Below are 19,404 nucleotides of genomic sequence, written 5' to 3' on the forward strand. Positions count from 1 at the left end.
GAAAATTGCCGACACCAGGGGAGGGTGGGGTGGGGGTAACCCGAGACCGCCCCATTCCACTCCGGCGGGTAAAAAAATAAAAAAAGTTTATAAAAAAAAAAAAAAAAAAAAAAAACAACGAAGTATACAAAGGCTTTTATCTTCATTTAAAAATTATTTTACAGTACATTTAAGTTTTTTTATCCATCTGTATTTTTTTTTTAATCTTGTTTGGATGTTTATTTTTATATACATCATAATGTAAACCAAAAACAAAATTCTAAGCCCCACAACTAACCAAATGAACCCCTCCCCCTCCTCTTGGCCATGGGCATTCCAGTGTTAACCTGAGTTCAAGCTGTGATGGGAATGGGTGGTCAGACATGCCTCATTATAACCTCCTCCCGTTGGAATTCAGGCACAGCTGACCAGCATTACCATTAAAAGAGACCTTAGACTATTCTCTCTAAAACCTGCTGGAGGCTTCAACTGTATAATAAAAAAACTTGGTCTCCACAACCACTCCCTCCCATCGACTCCAGGTCTTTAAGATAAACTCAACCAACTGTGGAGCAGAAACTCTGAATCTACCTGTAACTTGGAAGTGCTTTCTTCAATCCCCAGCTCCCAATTCTACTTCCTTTCTAGACCTAACAAAGGTACTTCTGACACGTATTGATTGATGTCTTGAGTGGCCTAAAACATTTAAAACCAAGCTGTAGCTTGGTGACTTGGGGCACATGTTCTCGGGACCTCCTGAGGCCGTGTCACAGGCATGTCCTTAACCTTAATCGAGACCTGCCTCAGATACTTTTGGTTTACAATAAAATGGGCACAAAATTACTTGCTCAAGATGTGCCGATACCATTTATTAAATAATCTATCCTTTTCTCACTGAACTGAAACATCATCTTTGCTGAACATTAAGTATACTGCACTCTATTTCTAGAATTCCTGTTGTTTCAATAATCTGTCCATTCCTATGCCAATGCTATATTAACTTGATTACAATGGTTTTTCAGAGTATTCTGCATACTTAAGGAAAGTCCTATTTCATTCTCTTTTGTCAGTTTTCTTTTGTCTCAGGAAATTCTTCATTTGTAACAGTCAGAAGATCATTTTGGCAATAAAAAATTCCTAGTAGTATTTTAATTAAAACTGCATTCAGCCGGGCGTGGTGGCTCATGCCTGTAATCCCAGCACTTTGGGAGGCCAAGGCGGGTGGATCACAAGGTCAAAAGTTCAAGATCAGCCTGGCCAAGATGGTGAAACCCTGTCTATACTAAAAATACAAAAAAATTAGCCGGGCACGGTGGCAGACACCTGTAATCCTAGCTACTCAGGAGGCTGAGGCAGGAGAACTGCTTAAGCCCAGGTGGCAGAGATTGCTGTGAGCCAAGAACATGCCACTGCACTCCAGCCTGGGCGACAGAGTGAGACTCCGTCTCAAAAACACAACAAAACAAAGCAAAACAAAACAACAACAACAACAACAAAAAACCTGCATTCAATTTATATATTAGAAGACTTCTGACCTATTAATATAGTGTATTTTTCCTTTCATTTGTTTTTTGTCTTTCAGTAAGATTTAGTTTTCTGTAAATTTCGTTTTCTGTGTGCCATCATCTAAACACACACACACGGCCTCACATTTATTCCTATCATGAACAGAATACTTTTTTCCATTTCTAGATGCTTTTTTGAGACAGTGTCTTATTCTGTAGCCTAGGCTAGAGGGCAGTGATGCAATCACTGCTAACTACAGCCTTTACCTCTCAGGATCAAGCAATCCTCCTGCCTCAGTCTCCAGAGTAAGCCAAGACTACAAACACAAGCCATCATGCCTGGCTAATTTTTGCATTTTTTGTAGAGACAGGGTCTTCCTATGTTCCCCAGGCTGGTCTCCAATTCCTGGGCTCAAGTGATCCTCCTGCCTTGGACTCCCAAAGTACTGGATTATAGGCATGAGCTAGCATGCCTGATCTAGATGCTTCTTGATAGTATAGAAAAAAGCGACAGATTTTTATTGATGTAGCCTTCCTATTATCTTATTAAATGTAGTAGCTTTTAAACAGCAATTTATCAGCAAAGTTATTTTTCTCGTAAAAGATTTATATCAATTATTTCATTTTGTCTAACTGTACTTGTTGTAACTTCTGTGAAAGGAAAATAAACTGTGGGGATCCAAAGTCACTAAGCGAAAAAGTGAAGCTGGGAACCGGTTAGAGCAAACCTGCCTCCCATTCTATTCAAGTCACCCCTCTGCTCACAGAGATAAATGCATATCTGACCGCCCCCTTTGGAGAGGCTAATCAGATACTCAAAACAATGCAACCATCTGTATCTTATCTACATATGACCTGAAACCCCCTTCCCCCACTTCAAGCTGTCCTGCCTGTGAAAAATGAAATAACTGAGAATTCCTCTTCAAAAATTTTCCTCTTAGCTTATTAAGAATAGAGAGTAGACAGTAGCTTCTTTTAAAAATTAATTTACCCCAAAACCTTTGCTGATCAGTTATAATAAGGAGGTGTCTTCTGTGCTCTTGATTCTTACATTCTAGCTCATATATTTGCCCTGGCATATCTGGACAAGCCCAGGCAAGTCTTAGATCATAATTTCCTCCTATTCCTTATTTGGAAGTGTTTTCACCTTTCTCAGCATTCCACAAGTTACTTCCTCTTTTCCCTTTGTTCTCCTCTGCCTTTACCTATTTAGGAGTTTTAAGTTGATAGCCAATTGGGTGTAGCCTAATGAGGTCCAATTGCAGCCAATGGAATTAGGGCACAGCAGTAGGGGCCAGATACATTAGATAGAAATATGCCTGCTTTTTCTTTTTCTTTTTTTTTTGAGAGGGAGTTTTCCTCTTGTCCGGGCTGGAGTGCAACGCCACAATCTCAGCTCACTGCAACCTCTGCCTCCCTGGTTCAAGCGATTCTTCTGCCTCAGCCTCCCAAGTAATTGGGATTACAAGCATGCGCCACCATGCCTGGCTAATTTTGTATTTTCAGTAGAGATGGGGTTTCTCCATGTTGGCCAGGCTGGTCTCAAACTCCCAAGGCAGGTGATCTGCCTGCCTTGGCCTCCCAAACTGCTGGGATTACAGGAGTGAGCCGCCACACCCAGACATGCCTGCTTTTTCTTTGTTCGTTGCACTCTTGTGGCAAGACTGCTGTGAGTGGTGCCCTGCCTGCAGAAAGTAGAATTGCCTGAGAGAAAATTTATATTTGAGTGCTACTTCTTTTGCGGCACCAAAAATTTACATGTAACACTGCCTTTGCTTCGAGCTGTGTCGCCTTTTCCAGACTGAACCAATGTTCATCTTACATATGCTGACTGATGTCTCATGTCTCCCTAAAATGTATAAAACCAAACTGCTCTGACCACCTTCAGCACATGTTGTCAGGCCCTCCTGAGACTGTGTCACAGGTGTGCGTCCTCAACCTTGGCAAAATAAACTTTCCAAATTAACTGAGACCCATTTCAGATATTCAGGGTTCACATTTTGGTAAACATGGAGGGATTCTGAGTGGAGATTCCCCTGATCTTTGACAAACCTTCTATTGGTGCTAACTTTATGGTTCGAATCAATAGGAGAATTTGCCTACATCTGGAAGCATCCCCTTCGGCGAATCCCTATTCTCCCTTGAGATCTGGGTCAAGATCTAAAGTTTATTTTGCTGTACAACTCCCCCACCTTTTTTTTTTTTTTTTTTTTTTGGAATTTTAGTTGCTTCTAACAAGGAAGGGATTTCCTGCTTCCACAACAATGGAAGGCAGGTAACTCATTTATGGAGTCTGAGCTCACTGTTGGCAGGGAAGATGAGGTTGAGATTTCCTGCTTCTAGGATGGTAGAATGCAGTTTTCAGCCTGAGACTCACCACTAAGTAACTGAATTGGGGTTTTGTCTTGGCTAAAGTTCAACAACCAGCTGATCTTAATTTCTCCTTACCATTAGAGCACTCAGTGATCATATTGTTGGGGCTTTTTTGTTGTTTGTTCTGGTCTTTCTCTCATCAGATTTGAGAGTCAAATCTTGACTGGGTCAAATCCAAGAGAGAATTCCAAATTATGGGTAACAGGCACTCTCTAATTTGGCTAAAATTCCTCGAAGCTGCAAGAAAGAGAAAAAAGAAACTATGCACTTGGTTTTTGTGTTTGCTACCTGTCTTTAAAAAATGAAAACAAATGTTCTTTCATTTACTTTTTTTCCACCCTATACCTCTTTCCCCCTTTACCATATGCAGTACCAAAAAATCTAGAGAAGGCTTCTAATGACTTGAATCTCTTTGAAGAATTCAGAATAGAGGCACCCCTCGCCCCTTTTTGGGTGCTGTTTTCTTTGTGGAGTTTCAAGAGCCATGGGCAGATTCGTCTTAGGTCTAAAGCTCTGTTTTCCTGTATCGCATAACCTGACCTCTTTGGCTTTGGAGGTATCAGAGATTATTACCTTGTATTGTAAAAGGATTTGACCTTGGCTTGTATAATGGCAGGTGAGAGCTACAAGGTAGGGGTGGCTGGGCAGTTTACAGGAAGTGGTCATGACTGTTGTTCTCTCTCCTAGAAAGTTGTTGCTTAAAGATCCTAATTCTAGTGCAGAGATGCATCATAAAGGGTCTTCTCTATTGCTTTTTCTCCCAAAATGAATCTTGATTCAGCTTGCCTGTGTCTATTTGCATGAGGAACTGAACTGTTGTTTCCATAGATATGTGAGAGACTGAGTTTTCTCAGCTCTGAAGAGAAAGAGCATTGGCTCCTCCCAGCCAAGAGGTGCCCCGGGTGACTGGGGGCCTCGTGGGAGTGTCTGGCGGGCTGACCCCCGCAACATGCAGTGGCCCTACAGGAATGTCTCCAACAAAATTAATTTTAAAAACAGCTCATCTAGGAAATGCACATAGGGTAGATCACCTGGGGTTTTAAGCCCTCTCAGAGGTCACAGACCTCTGGAGAGAGGATCTGAGACACTTAAGAGGGTAGAAATGACTCGATGGTGACACACTGGAGTCCTGCCCACAAGCAGCACACATTGATACACCACGCATTGATACACCACACAAAAACCTTAGGCTGCAGCTCACATCCCCCTTTCAAGAAAAAAAGTGGGAAACAATCTAAGAATGTGGAGAAAACAAGAATACCCCCTTTTGAGCATTCCATAGGTTTTGGGCACTCCTGCTTGGCCAGAGTTTATGTAAAATGGAAGTATCATGGTCTTTGTGCACACTTTCATTAAGAAAAAAGAACCTTAAGGTTGACCTGCAAACTACAGAGTTCTTAAGTTTTCCTTTTTTTTCTGTATTTTCTTTTCTGCTTGCTTTAAATCTGCTGTTATTTTTCTATTAAGATAAAAACCACCATTTGGATTCAACACGTTTTTTGTTTGCAAACTGCTGAATTTGTATTTATCTCATGACTAAAGTTGTGGACTAAAAGCTATAGACTCTTTGTGTATGTGTGTATATTTAAAAGGCCTTTATAATTTCTGTAATTTTATGTTTAATTTGCAATTAAATCCATTTTAATTTCCCACTAGCATACCAGACCTTTACTCTCTGTATTTTATGATGTAAATTTTGCCATTTGATTTTCACGAGTTGTTTCCTTTAATGTGCAAATTTAAGGCCATTTAGCTGACAACTGCTTAGGGTAGTGAAACAAGTTATCAAGAATTTGAAAGTCTAACATAGGGAGAAAAAAAAGCTTTTTATGAAACTGTAAAATATACTTCTATTGGTATGCCTAATATGTCTATGCATTTATGAGTACACAATGTGTCACTACTAAAAATAATAAAAGCTCTAATTAAATGGCTTAAGAAAATAAAAGCATTTGAATCAAATACTTTATCAGGAAAAAAGACTGGTCAAATGCTTTTTCAAGTTGACATAAGTAAAATCTTTAATAAATAAGCTAGCTTTAAAATTATTGGTAAAGAAATATTAGAAAATATCTTAAGAATTGCCAGAATACAGTTTAATTTACATTTATTAAGCAATTTCATACTTATCCCTGCCAATTAGTATAAGATGTCGAAATTTGGCACAGGATTATAAAATTATAAGCCCAGCCCAAGAGAGAATGATCTTTGCTTATGCAATTTTTAATACATAAGACATTGATATTGGTTTAATGAAAATAGCTACATCTTGAATTTAGTAGTATTACCATAACTTCTAATCTTGAGGCGTTAGGCAGTGTAGTCCACAGGCAGTAAGGTTTGTTTTGGGAAAGGACTGTTACTGTTTCAAAGCTAAACTATAAGCTAACTTCTTCCCAAAGTTAGTTTGGCCTATGCCCAGGAACGAACAAGGATAGCTTGGAGCTCAGCAGCAAGGTGGGGTCAGTTAAGTCAGATGTTTTTCACTGCCTCAGTTATAATTTTGCAATGGCGGTTTTATAACTTTACATGATGACTATTGCAGTTTTCATAAATAATCTAGGTAAATGACTAAAAATAATTAGGCAAATGTAATGGGATAAATGCTTGTAGACAAACATCATAATTTGGAATCTAAAGTTATATTAAATAATAGATATTTCATTATTTGGGTATTTTTCAATAAAAATATATTGTAGGAAAATATTCTTTTTTTTAAAACAAGGGTCCATTTCAAAAAGGAGAAGAATTTTTATCTAATTTAATGCTTATTTAAAGGTTATATATAAAACAAGGTAAAACGAACCAGGAAATCACGGAGAAGTAAAGAAAGTTATAAAAAGAGGTTTATTTTTATTTTTGGTAAGAAAGCTTAAAGAGAAATAATTTTATATGAGAAAGAATCTTGTATGGTAAATTGAGTCCTAGAATAAAGTGACTGGTTGTTTAAGAAAGAGGGATGCGAGGATTTCCCCCAAGATGGCCAAATAGGAACAGCTCCAGTGCACAGTTCCCAGCGAGCACAACGCAGAATGGGGGTGATCTCCACATTTCCAACTGAGGTACCAGGTTCATCTCATGTGGACTGGTTACATAATGGGTGCAGCCCAAGGAGGGTGAGCCAAAGCAGGGTGGGGCATCGCCACACCCAGGAAGTGCAAGAGACAGGAGAACTCCCTCTCCTAGCCAAGAGAAGCCATTAGGGACTTTTCCTGAAACTCTGGCCTTCTGGCGTAGATACCGTACTTTTCCCACGGTCTTCACAACCTACAGACCAGGAGATTCCCTCTGGTGCCTACAGCACCAGCACCCTAAGTTTCTAGCACAAAACTGGTTGTTTTAGCTTCAGTTTTTTTTCTTCTTCTTCTCATACCCCAGTGGCGTCCGGAACGCCAGTGAGACAGAACTGCTCATTCCCCTGAAAAAGGGAGCTGAAGCCAGGGAGCCAAGTGATCTGGCTTTGTAGGTCCCACCCACACGAAGACAAGCAAGCTAAGATCCACTGGCTTAAAATTCTTGTAGCCAGCACAGCAGTCTGAGCTGGGATGTTGGAGCTCACTGCAGGGAGAGGTGTCTACCATTGCTGAGACTCAGGTAGGCAGTTTTAATCTCACCTGTGTAAACAAAGTCATTGGGAAGTTTGCACAGCAACTGGGCAGAGCCCATGGCAGCTCAGCAAGGCCTCTGCAGGGGGACTGTCACTAGACTCCCTTCATGCTGGGCAGGGCATCTGTGAAAATGGGCAGCAGTCCGTCAGGGACTTATAAATAAAGCCCCCACCTTCCTGGAACCGAGCACCTGGGAAAAGGGATGGTTGTGGGTTCAGCTTCAGCAGACTTAAGACATCCCTGCCCAGAACAGCATTTGAACTCTAATAAGGGACAGACTGCCTCCTTAAATGGCTCCCTGACTTTTGTCTATCCTGACAAGGAGACGCCTCCCAGCAGGGGCTGACAGACACCTCATACAGGAGAGCTCTGGCTGGCATCTGGTGGGTACCCTTCCGGGACGAAGCTACCAGAGGAAGCAACAGGCAGCAATCTTTGCTGTTCTGCAGCCCCCACTGGTGATTCCCAGGCAAGCAGGGTTTAGAGTGAACCTCCAGAAAAACTCCAGCAGACCTGCAGCAGAGGGGCCTGTTAGAAGGAAAACTGACAAACAGTAATTGTTTCAACATCAACAGAAAGGACATCCACTCAGAGACACCATCCAAAGGTCCCCAACTTCAAAGACCAAAGGTAGATAAATCCATGAAGATGGGAAGAAACCAGCACAAAAAAAGGCAGAATTTTCCAAAAACTAGAACACCTCTTCTACTCCAAGGGATTGCAACTCCTCATCAGCAAGGGAACAAAATTGGATAGAGAATGAGTTTGATGAATTGACAGAAGCAGGCTTCAGAAGGCGGGTAATAGCAAACTTCTCAGAGCTAAAGGAGCATGTTCTAACCCAATGCAAGGAAGCGAAGAATCTTGAAAAACAGACAAAATGCTAACTAGAATAACCAGCATAGAGAAGAATATAAATGACTTGATGAAGCTGAAAAACACAGCACAAGAACTTCATGAAGCATACAAAAGTTCCAAGAGCTGAATCAATCAAGTGGAAGAAATGATATCAGAGACTGAAGATCAACTCAATGAAATAAAGCAAGAAGGCAAGATTAGAGAAAAAAAGTGAAAAGAAATGAACAAAGCCTCCAAGAAATATGGTATTATATGAAAAGACCAAATCCATGTTTGATTGGTGTAACTGAAAGTGATGGGGAAAATGAAACCAAGTTGGAAAACACTCTCTAGGATATTATCCAGGAGAACTTCCCCAACTTAGCAAAGCAGGCCATTCAAATTCAGGAAATACAGAGACCACCACAAAGATATTCCTCAAGAAGAGCAACCCCAAGACACATAATTGTCAGATTTACCAGGGATGAAATGAAGGAAAAAATGCTAAGGGCAGCCAGAGAGAAAGCGGGGGTGATCCACAAAGGGAAGCCCATCAGACTCACAGTGGATCTCTCAGCAGAAACCATAAAAGCTAGAAGAGAGTGGGGGGGAGGTCAATATTCAACGTCCTTAAAGAAAATAATTATCAACTCAGAATTTCATATTCAGCCAAACTAAGCTTCATAAGTGAAGGAGAAATAAAATCCTTTACAGACAAGCAACTGCTGAGAGATTTTGTCACCACCAGGCCTGCCTTACAAGAGCTTCTGAGGGAAGCACTAAACATGGAAAGGAACAACCAGTACCAGCCACTGCAAAAACACACCAAACTGTAAAGACCATCAACATACTATGAAGAAACTACATCAGCTAATGAGCAAACAACCAGCTAGCATCAAAATGGGAGGATCAAATTCATACATAACAATATTAATCTTAAATGTAAATGAGCTAAATGCCCCAATCAAGACACAGACTGGCAAACTGGATAGTCAAGACCCATCAGTGTGCTGTATTCAGGAGACCCATCTCATGTGCAAAGACACACATAGGCTGAAAATAAAGAGATGGAGGAAGATTTATCAAGCAAATGGAGAGAGAAGAAAAGCAGGGTTGCAATCCTAGTCTCTGATAAAAGAGACTTTAAACCAACAAAGATCAAAACAGACAAAGGAGGACATTACATAATGGTAAAGGGATCAATGCAACAAGAAGAGCTAAATATATATGCAAGCAATACAGGAGCACCCAGCTACATAAAGCAAGTTCTTAATAACCTACAAAGAGACTTAGACCCCCACACAGTAATAGTGGAAGACTTTAACACCCCACTGTCAATATTAGACAGATCAATGAAACAGAAAATTAACAAGGATATCCAGGACTTGAACTCAGATCTGGACCAAGCAGACCTAATGGACATCTTGAGAACTCCCCACCCCAAATCCACAGAATATACATTCTTCTCAGCACTACATTGCTTTCTAAAATTGACCACACAATTGGAAGTAAAAGACCCCTCAGCAAATGTAAAGGAATAGAAATCATAACAGTCTCTCAGTCCACAGTGCAATCAAATTAGAACTCGGGATTAAGAAACTCACTCGAAACCGCACAACTACATGGAAACTGAACAACCTGCTCCTGAATGACTACTGGATAATGAAATAAAGGCAGAAATAAAGATGTGTGGGTGGGAGACCCCGCAAGTGCTGAGACAAGGGTCTGAAGCCTCAGCCTGTTCCCATATAAATACTGAACTAGAAAAGAATTAGAGATATAGTCACATAGTTATTCATATGTAATCATATATATATACTCAATATAACCTTTTAATTTTACTCATGATTCCTGGGTCATGAAGCATGGAACTGAAGTAACATTGTGAAAGAGGTGACCCTAAGGCAAGATGCCCTCTGTCACGCCCGTGTAAGAGCTGCTGGAGGGTGCCCTGACTGTGCACAGCGCCAGTGCTGGGAAAGCACTCACTGTTTAGCCAGCTATGGAAGGAGATGTCCAAGATGTCTCCTTCCTCAGAGGAGTTAGGAGAAAACTCTGTTCCCCCAAGTTCCTGCAGTAGGCCTGATGACTGTCAGGGAGGCCCACAGACATCTGGGGACTTAATTGTCTCTATGTGATGCTGTGCTTCAGCGGTCATGTTCTGTGTCTACTTCCATGTTCCGCTTCTGCACCTGGTTCCTCTTTTTCTTAGAAGATAAAAATTAGTAAAAGTAACAAATCTTAATGTCTTTGTTCTTTCTTGACAAGTATAGAAAAAGTGCTGATGCATTAGGTTTTCTCCTCGCCTCAGCTACTTGAAGTCCTGGGCCCCTGTCTCTGAGACACGTGATTTATCTGACCCTATCACTAATTGCCAATGTCTTGCCCTACCTGCCCTGCCTCCAGCTTTGTATGCAATAAAAGTCAGAGTGACCAGGCACCCAGGGCCACTGCCGGACTCCGTGCTTTGGTTGGCAGTAGACCCCTGGACCTAAACTCTCTTTCTCTTGATCTTTGTGTCTTGTGTCTTTATTTCCACAGTTTCTCTTTTCCGCACCAGCAGAGAGGGACTCATAGGACCCTGTAGGGGTGGGCCCTACAAAGATGTTCTTTGAAACCAATGAGAACAAAGACACAATGTACCAGAATCTCTGGGACACATTTAAAGCAGTGTCTAAAGGGAAATTTATAGCACTAAAGGCCCACAAGGGAAATGAGGAAAGATCTAAAATTGAATCCTAATATCACAATTAAAAGAACTAGAGGAGCAAGATAAAACAAATTCAAAAGCTAGCAGAAGACAAGAAAAAACCAAGATCAGAGCAGAACTGTAGGAAACAGAGACACAAAAAAGTTCAAAAAAAAATCAGTAAACCCAGGAGCTAGTTTTTTGAAAAGATCAACAAAATAGTTAGACCACCAGCCAGACTAATAAAAAAGAAAAGAGAGAAGAATCAAACAGATGCAATAAAAAATGATAAAGGGGATATCACCATCGATCCCAGAGAAATACAAACTATGACCAGAGAATACTACAAACACCTCTATGCAAATGAACCAGTCAATCTAGAAGGAATGGATAAATTTCTGGACACATACACCCTCCCAAGACTAAACTGAGAAGAATTTGAATCCCTGAATAGACCAATAACAAGGTCTGAAATTGAGGCAGCAATTAATAGCCTATCAACCAAAAAGGGTCCAGGACCAGACGGGTTCACAACCAAATTCTACTAGAGGTACAAAGAGGAGCTGGTACCATTCCTTCTGAAACTATTCCAAACAATAGAAAAAGAGGGAATCCTCCCTAATTCATTTTATGAGACCAACATCATCCTGATACCGAAAGCTGGCAGCAACACAACTAAAAAAGAAAATTTCAGGCCAATATCCATGACGAACATTGATGTGAAAATCCTCAATGAAATACTGGCAAACCACATCCAACAGCATATCAAAAAGCTTATCCATCATGATGAAGTCAGCTTCATCACTGGGATGCAAGGCTGATTCAACATTCACAAATCTATAAATGTAATCCATCACATAAACAGAACCAAAGACAAAAACCACATGATTATATCAACAGATGCAGAGAAGGCTTTCTACAAAATTCAGCAGTTCTTTATGCCAAAGCTCTCAATAAATTAGGTACTGATGGAATGTATCTCAAAATAATAAGAGCTATTTTTGACAAACCCTCAGCCAATATCATACTGAATGGGCAAAAACTGGAAGCATTCTCTTTGAATACTGGCACAAGACAAGGATGCCCTCTCTCACCACTCCCATTCAGTATAGTATTGGAAGTTCTGACCAGGGCAATCACACAATAAAAAGAAATAAAGGTATTCAATTAGGAAAAGAGGAAGTCAAATTGTCTCTATTTGCAGACGACATGATTGTATATTCGGAAGACCTCATCATCTCCAGCTAAAATCTCCTTAAGCTGATAAGCAACTTCAGCAAAGTCTTAGGATACAAAATCAATGTGTAAAAATCACAAGCATTCCTGTACACCAGTAATAGACAAACAGAGAGTCAAATCACGAGTGAACTCCCATTCACAACTGCTACAAAAAGAATAAAATATCTAGGAATACAACTAGGGATGTGAAGGACCTCTTCAAGGAGAACTACAAACCACTGCTCAAGGAAATAAGAGAGGACATAAACAGATGGAAAAACATTCCATGCTCATGGTTAGGAAGAATCAATATCATGAAAATGGCCACACTGCCCAAAGTAATTTATGGATTCAATGCTATCCCCATCAAGCTACCATTGACTTTCTTCACAGAACTGGAAAAAACCACCTTAAATTTCATATGGAATCAGAAAAGAGCCCACACAGCCAAGACAATCCTAAGCAAAAACAAAAACAAAAAAAACCTGGAGGCATCATGCTACCTGACTTCAAACTATACTACAAAGCTACAGTAATCAAAACAGCATGATACTGGTACCAAAACAGAAATGCAGACCAATGGAACAGAACAGGGGCCTCAGAAATGACACCACACATCTACAACCAATTGATCTTAGACAAACCTGACAAAAACAAGCAATGGGGAAAGGAGTCCCTATTTAATAAATGGTGTTGGGAAAACTGGCTAGCCATATGCAGAAAGCTGAAACTGGATCCCTTCCTTACACCTTATATAAAAATTAACTCCAGATGAATTAAAGATTTAAACATGAGATCTAACACCATAAAAACTCTAGAAGAAAATCTAGTCAATACCATTCAGGACACAGTCACGGGCAAGGACTTCATGGCTAAAACACCAAAAGCAATGGCAACAAAAGCCAAAACTGACAAATGGGATCTACTTAAACTAAAGAGCTTCTGCAAAGCAAAAGAAACTATCATTGGAGCAAGCCAGCAACCAACAGAATGGGAAAAAATTTTGCAATCTACCCATCTGACAAAGGGCTAACATCCAGAATCTACAAAGAACTTAGACAAGTTTACATGAAAAAAAACCCTATCAAAAACTGGGTAAAGGAAACAAACAGACACTTCTCAAAAGAAGACATGTATGCAGCCAGCAAACAAATGAAAAAAAGCTCATCATCACTGGTCATTGGAGAAATGCAAATCAAAGCCACACTGAAATACCATCTCATGCCAGTTAGAATGGTGATCATTAAAAAATCAGGAGACAACAGATGCTGAAGAGGATGTGGAGAAACAGGAATGCTTTTACACTGTTGGTGGGAGTGTAAGTTAGTCCAACCATCGTGGAAGACAGTGTAGCGATTCCTCAAGGATCTAGAAATAGAAATACCATTTGACCCAGCAATCCCATTACTGGGTATATACCCAAAGGATTATGAATCATTCTATTATAAAGACACCTGCACACGTATGTTTATTACGGCACTGTTCACAATAGCAAAGACTTGGAACCAACCCAAATGCCCATCAATGATAGACTGGATAAAGAAAATGTGGCACATATACACCATGGAATACTATGCAGCCATAAAATGGATGAGTTCATGTCCTTTGCAGGGACATGTATAAAGCTGGAAACCATCATTCTCAGCAAGCTGACACAAGAACAGAAAACCAATTACTGCACTTTCTCACTCATAATTGGGTGCTGAACAATGAGAACACATAGACACAGGGAGGGGAACATCATACACTGGGGCCTGTCGGGGGGTGAGGACTAGGGGAAGGATAGCAGGGGGGTTCAGGGCTAGGGGAGGGATAGCATTAGGAGAAATACCTAATGTAGATGACAGGGTGATGGATGCAGCAAACCACCATGACACGTGTATGTTCTGCACATGTACCCCGGAACTTAAAATATAATAAAAAAAATAAAAAGCAAAAAAATAAATAGAAAGAAAAAGTGATGCTCAGGACAAACCACAAAGTTCAAGCATATTATGAATGGTCTGTGTAAGCCACAATAAAAGGATTTACAGAAAAAAAAAAAAACTTCTATATGATCAAGTTGTCTACAATGAAAGGGAAATTATAATGGTCTTTCTAGAGATTGGGCTTGATGTAAAATTATTCTTGCTACACTGTATAGACATAATAAGGCCAAGTATAATACAGCAAATCAGTACTACCAAGACTTGTCTTTTGTTAGATTCCAGTCTTGCCTGTTTTTCAATTTTTATTATTTTTTACAGTTTGGACCAAATTCTAATTTTTCTTGGCTACAAGTCTTCAAAATAATGTTTTCAATTTTTTGCCTTCCTTTTTCCCCACCCCTGGCTAATACTTGCATTTTTAGTAGAGACAGGGTTTCACTGTGTTGTCCAGGCTGGTCCTGAACTCCTGACCTCAAGTGATCCACCCAGCTTGGCCTCCTAAAGTGCTGGGATTACAGGCATGAGCCATTGTGCCCAGCTTCAACATTCAGTTTTAAAAAAGCCTTCTTGTCAATAACACTTGGTTTTTTAATCTTTGAATCTTGTTCTTTTAATGGGAGACTTAAATCTTAAGTTGACTGTAATCACTGACATATAAAACTTTTATTTCTTCCATCTTACTTTTTATTCTTTTCACTCATTTTTATTCGTTTTCTATTTGTCCCTGTGTTAGCTTGGTATACTTTTTAACACTCTAGTCCCTCCTGTCCCCCTGCACCCTAATACATGGTTTTAGAATATTCTAACTTCCTCCCCTCACAGATGAGACCTTTGGAACACACTGACCTTTCTCTTCACTTCCAATTCCTTGACTTTGCTGAGTTAGTTTAGCACTATTCGTTTATTATAATTAGGTCTATTCTAATTCACGTGCTGCTTAGAGTACTTCCTTTTTACTTTTTTTTGAGACAGATTCTTGCTTTGTTGCCCAGGCTGGAGTACAGTGGCATGATCTGGGCTCACTGCAACCTCTGCTTCCTGGGTGCAAGTGATTCTCCTGCCTCAGCCTCCCAAGTAGCTGGGATCACAGGTGCAAGCCACCATGCCCAGCTAATTTTTCTATTTTTAGTAGAGACAGGGTTTCACCATGTTGGCCAGGCTGGATTTGAACTCCTACCTGGCTTCAAGTGATCCACCAGCCTTGGCCTCCCAAAATGTTGGGATTACAGGTGTGAGCCATTGCTCCCAGCCACTTACGAGTACTTTCTCCAGTATTTTTGTCACATGGAGTATGTGGATAATTACCTCTGAATTTGCTTACTGGCAGATCCTTGAAAGGTAACTAACATCTTGGGTTGTAGTCCTCTTCCTTTTAGCTATTATTGCACAGTCTCATCCAGTTTTGCAGTCTGATACGGGCTTTTCTTCTATTGTTTAAATGTATAAGGAATTTTTCTTGAAGGGCTTAGCATTGCTTCTGTAACCTACAAGTTAAGGAGTTACACCCAGATCTGTGTTGTGGGCCCTTTCTCACCAAACGTACAAAACTCTGTGTGTCCTTTCAACTGGTAAATTAAAGTTGATCCTTAGAGAAAGTTTCTTATTTTTAATTTAATTTTCTCCTCTGTGTTCTTTCTCTCAAGAATTTATTAGTTTCATATCAAGTTTCCTGTGTCTATCTGCTCAGTCTCTATTTTCCTTATACCTTATCTTTGTAATTTTGTTACTCTTATTGAGTTGCTTCTTCCACTCAGTTCTTCTGCCAGGTTACAAATTTGGTTCTCAACAATGACATCCTTTCCTTCAACTCATCTACTACATTTTATAGTTAAGAAATATGTTTTTGGCTGGAGGTGGTGGCTCATACCTATAATCCCAGCACTTTGGGAAGCCAAAGTGGAAGGGTTGCTTAAGGCCAGGAGTTCAAGACCGGCCTGGTCAACATAGTAAGACCTTGTCTCTACAAAAAAAATTAAAATTTAACAAAGTATTGGCAGGGCCTGGTGGTACACCCCTGTAGTCTTAGCTACCTACTTGGGTGGCTGAGGTGGAAGGATCCCTTGGGTTCAGGAGTTCAAGGTTACACTGAGCTATGATGGTTACACTGAGCTATGATGGTAACACTGAACCTCAGCCTTGGTGATGGAGCAAGGACTGTCTCTTTAAAAAACAAACACAAAAAAAGTTCTTTTTTTTTTTTTTTTTTTCGGTAGAGACAGGGTTTCACCCTGTTGGCCTGGGTGATCTGGAACTCCTGACCTCAGGTGATCCACCCCCCTTGGCCTCCCAAAGTACTGGCATTACAGGTGTGAGCCACCACCCCTGGTCAGAAGTATGTTTTTTAGTCCTAGAAAATCTTTTTGTGCATTGGGGATTGGCAGAAGGATGACACTACACTGAATTTCCTTAATGCTCCTTTACTTTTTTTGTTGAAGTTATTACCTGGCTCCTAGAAAACCTCAGATACATTTATGTATTTCTTTGCCCAATGAGGATCATGTCTGAATATTAAAGTACCCTAAATAGCAGCACTCCGCAAGGATTTTCTATATCTGTGTGGGCGAGTGATTACAAGAGAAGACTATCAGTACCATTCTGAGACAGAGACCACACTGAGATAGAGGAAAAGATTTCTCTCTGGTATCCCTCGACTCTTCCAAACTCAGGAATAGGGAAGCCACAAACTTCCTGGTAAGCTAGTATTTAGCTTCATGGGGTTCAAGAAGACCAGGCATCCTCACATGAGACAAATGTTTAACTTACTCCCAGGATTCTACTATGTCCTGATTCTTACCCAAGTACTCTTTACATTAATAGAGAGGAAGCCCTGTATCAGCTTTTCCCAGCAGCCTGCCTTAGAACCCAAGACATCACTCCCACCTAGTTGCCACTTGGTTCAGGTTGTGACAGACAGATGGGAGCTTAGCATGGATATGGATGGGAAGCAAGATTCACTTCAAGTTGCCACCTTCCCAGAACTTTCTCTGTGCCTAGGCCTAAATCTGTAAAATCTTTAAAAGCTGAATATTTCTATACCTTAGATTAAAACATAAAATGCAGTCTTATGCTTCAGAAAAAGATGAAGATTAGTCAAGTGGCTTTGCCAAAATATCTTCTTGAAAATATATATATACACATACATATACACACACCGACACATATATATATTTATATATATATAATTATACATCTATTTATATAATTATACATATATATATATTTGTAGACATGGGGTTTCGCCTTGAATCAACCAAGGAAGAAAACTAAATGGAAAAAAATAAATAATCTGAAAGCATTCTATATTGATTTAGCATCTGTAAAATTTGGCTTCAATAAATGGGGGAATTAAAATACTTGACAAATGATACTTTTGTAAAATGGTAAGTCAGTTGGTAAAAATAAAGCTGGATCCCCAGTCATCAAAATAAATTCCAGATGAATCAAAAATACAAATGTTAAACACACAAAAGCACTAGAAGGAAGCAGTATGGAACTTCTTTTGTGATCTTCACAAAGAATTAGGTCTTTCTAAGCATAACACATCCTAAAATCCTGACGTTATAAAAGATTAATAAATTTGGCTAAAGATTAAAAACACATGTATGACACAACAAAGCTAATGTCAAAGAGATACTCAGCAATTAAAAAGGAATAAATTTTTGATACATACAACATGAATCTCAAAAATATGAGGCTAAGTGAAGAAAACAAAAAAGACTAATGACTGTATGAATCCATTTATAAGAAAGTCTAGAAGAGGAAAAACTAAAATAATAGAAAGTAGATTGGACTATGAGGCCCCAAAGGGGCCAGAAGAGGGGACTAACTAAAAGGTACCTAAAGGAATTTTGAGGGGTGATGAAAATGTTCTATATTGTGAGTGCAGTGGTAGTTACGTGACTACATACATTTGTCAAAACTTACTAAATTATACTTAAAATTGGTGACTGTTATTGTATATAAATTATATTCCAACTAAGGCTGACTAAAAAGTCAAATGGAAAAATGTTTACAATATATGTCACTAAGGACTAATTTAATGCAAATAATTCTTAAAATAGGTAATAAAATAAACAACCTACTAGAAAAACGTGCAGAGAAAATAAGCCATTCACAGAAGGAAAAATTACAGAGGACCATTAAATTCACGAGGAAATGGCCAACCTCAGTTGTACTTTAAGAAATGCGTATCAGGCTGGGCACAGTGGCTCATGCCTATAATCCCAGCACTTTGGGAGCCTAAGGCAGGAAGATTGCTTGAGCCGAGGAATTTGAGGTGAGCCTGAGCAAGACAGTGAGACCTCATCTTTACAAAAAATATAAAAATTAGCCTGGCGTGGTGGTGCACACCTGTAAGCCCCAGCTAACCAGGAGGCTAACATGGAAGGATCACTTGAGCCTGAGAGGCAGAGGTTGCAGTGAGCTGAGATGGCGCTACTGCACTCCAGCCTGGGCAACAGAGTAAGACCCTGTCTCAAAAAATAAAAGCATATCAAACAAGTGACTTACACTTTTTTTTTAACCAATCAGAATAGCAAAGATTAATATATTTGCTAATATCCAGTACTGCAATCTAGGGACATGCACAGTTTACTACAAGTTTTCATTTGATGGGAATTTACCAATATCTATTAATGTTTTAAATACACATATCTTAAAGATATAACAAACAAATATGTAATAATAACAACACACAATATAGGGTTTCATATGTCAGGAATTGTTTTAAGTATTTTATCTGGATTATTTGACTTAATCCTTACAATAACAACCCCAAACAGAAGGTACTTTAATTATTCCCATTTTACAAATGGGAAAATGAAGTTAAAAAGGGATTAGATAATTTGACCAAAGTCATATCACTAGTAAGTAGCACTGCCAGGATTCAAACTTAGGCAGCTTGGCTACAGAATTTATATTCTTAGGTACTATGTTATTCTCCCTCTCTAGAGGGAGAGACTGTTTAATTCTACAGCATTTATAACAGCAAAAAGCAAAAAGTCCATCAACAGGGGACTGAGTAAATAAAAAAAATCTATACTATGAAATACCAGGCAGGCAGGATTCATTAAAAATAAAGTAACATTGATATTAAATCAAAAACTTACTGCAAGCAATATTTATAGCAAGAACCTATCATAAAACAAAGAAAATAGGAAAAATAATACATATACTTGCACACACAAAGAAAATTTCTGGAAGCTATGCATCAAACTGTGTTTAGTAAATACCACTGACATATAAGGAAGATTAAGGGAAAGACTTTT

General features: G+C 39.5%; 1 protein-coding gene across 1 annotated transcript in view; it reads right to left on the reverse strand.

Moving 5' to 3' along the window:
* Positions 1-19,404, reverse strand: part of SMC1B (structural maintenance of chromosomes 1B) — a 78,546-nt gene that overhangs the window by 28,640 nt on the left and 30,502 nt on the right. The window lies entirely within an intron of this gene.

This window comes from Sapajus apella, unplaced genomic scaffold, assembly GCF_009761245.1.
Source record: "Sapajus apella isolate SASKATOON/1434 unplaced genomic scaffold, GSC_monkey_1.0 scaffold123, whole genome shotgun sequence".
In the NCBI taxonomy this organism is placed as follows: domain Eukaryota; kingdom Metazoa; phylum Chordata; class Mammalia; order Primates; family Cebidae; genus Sapajus; species Sapajus apella.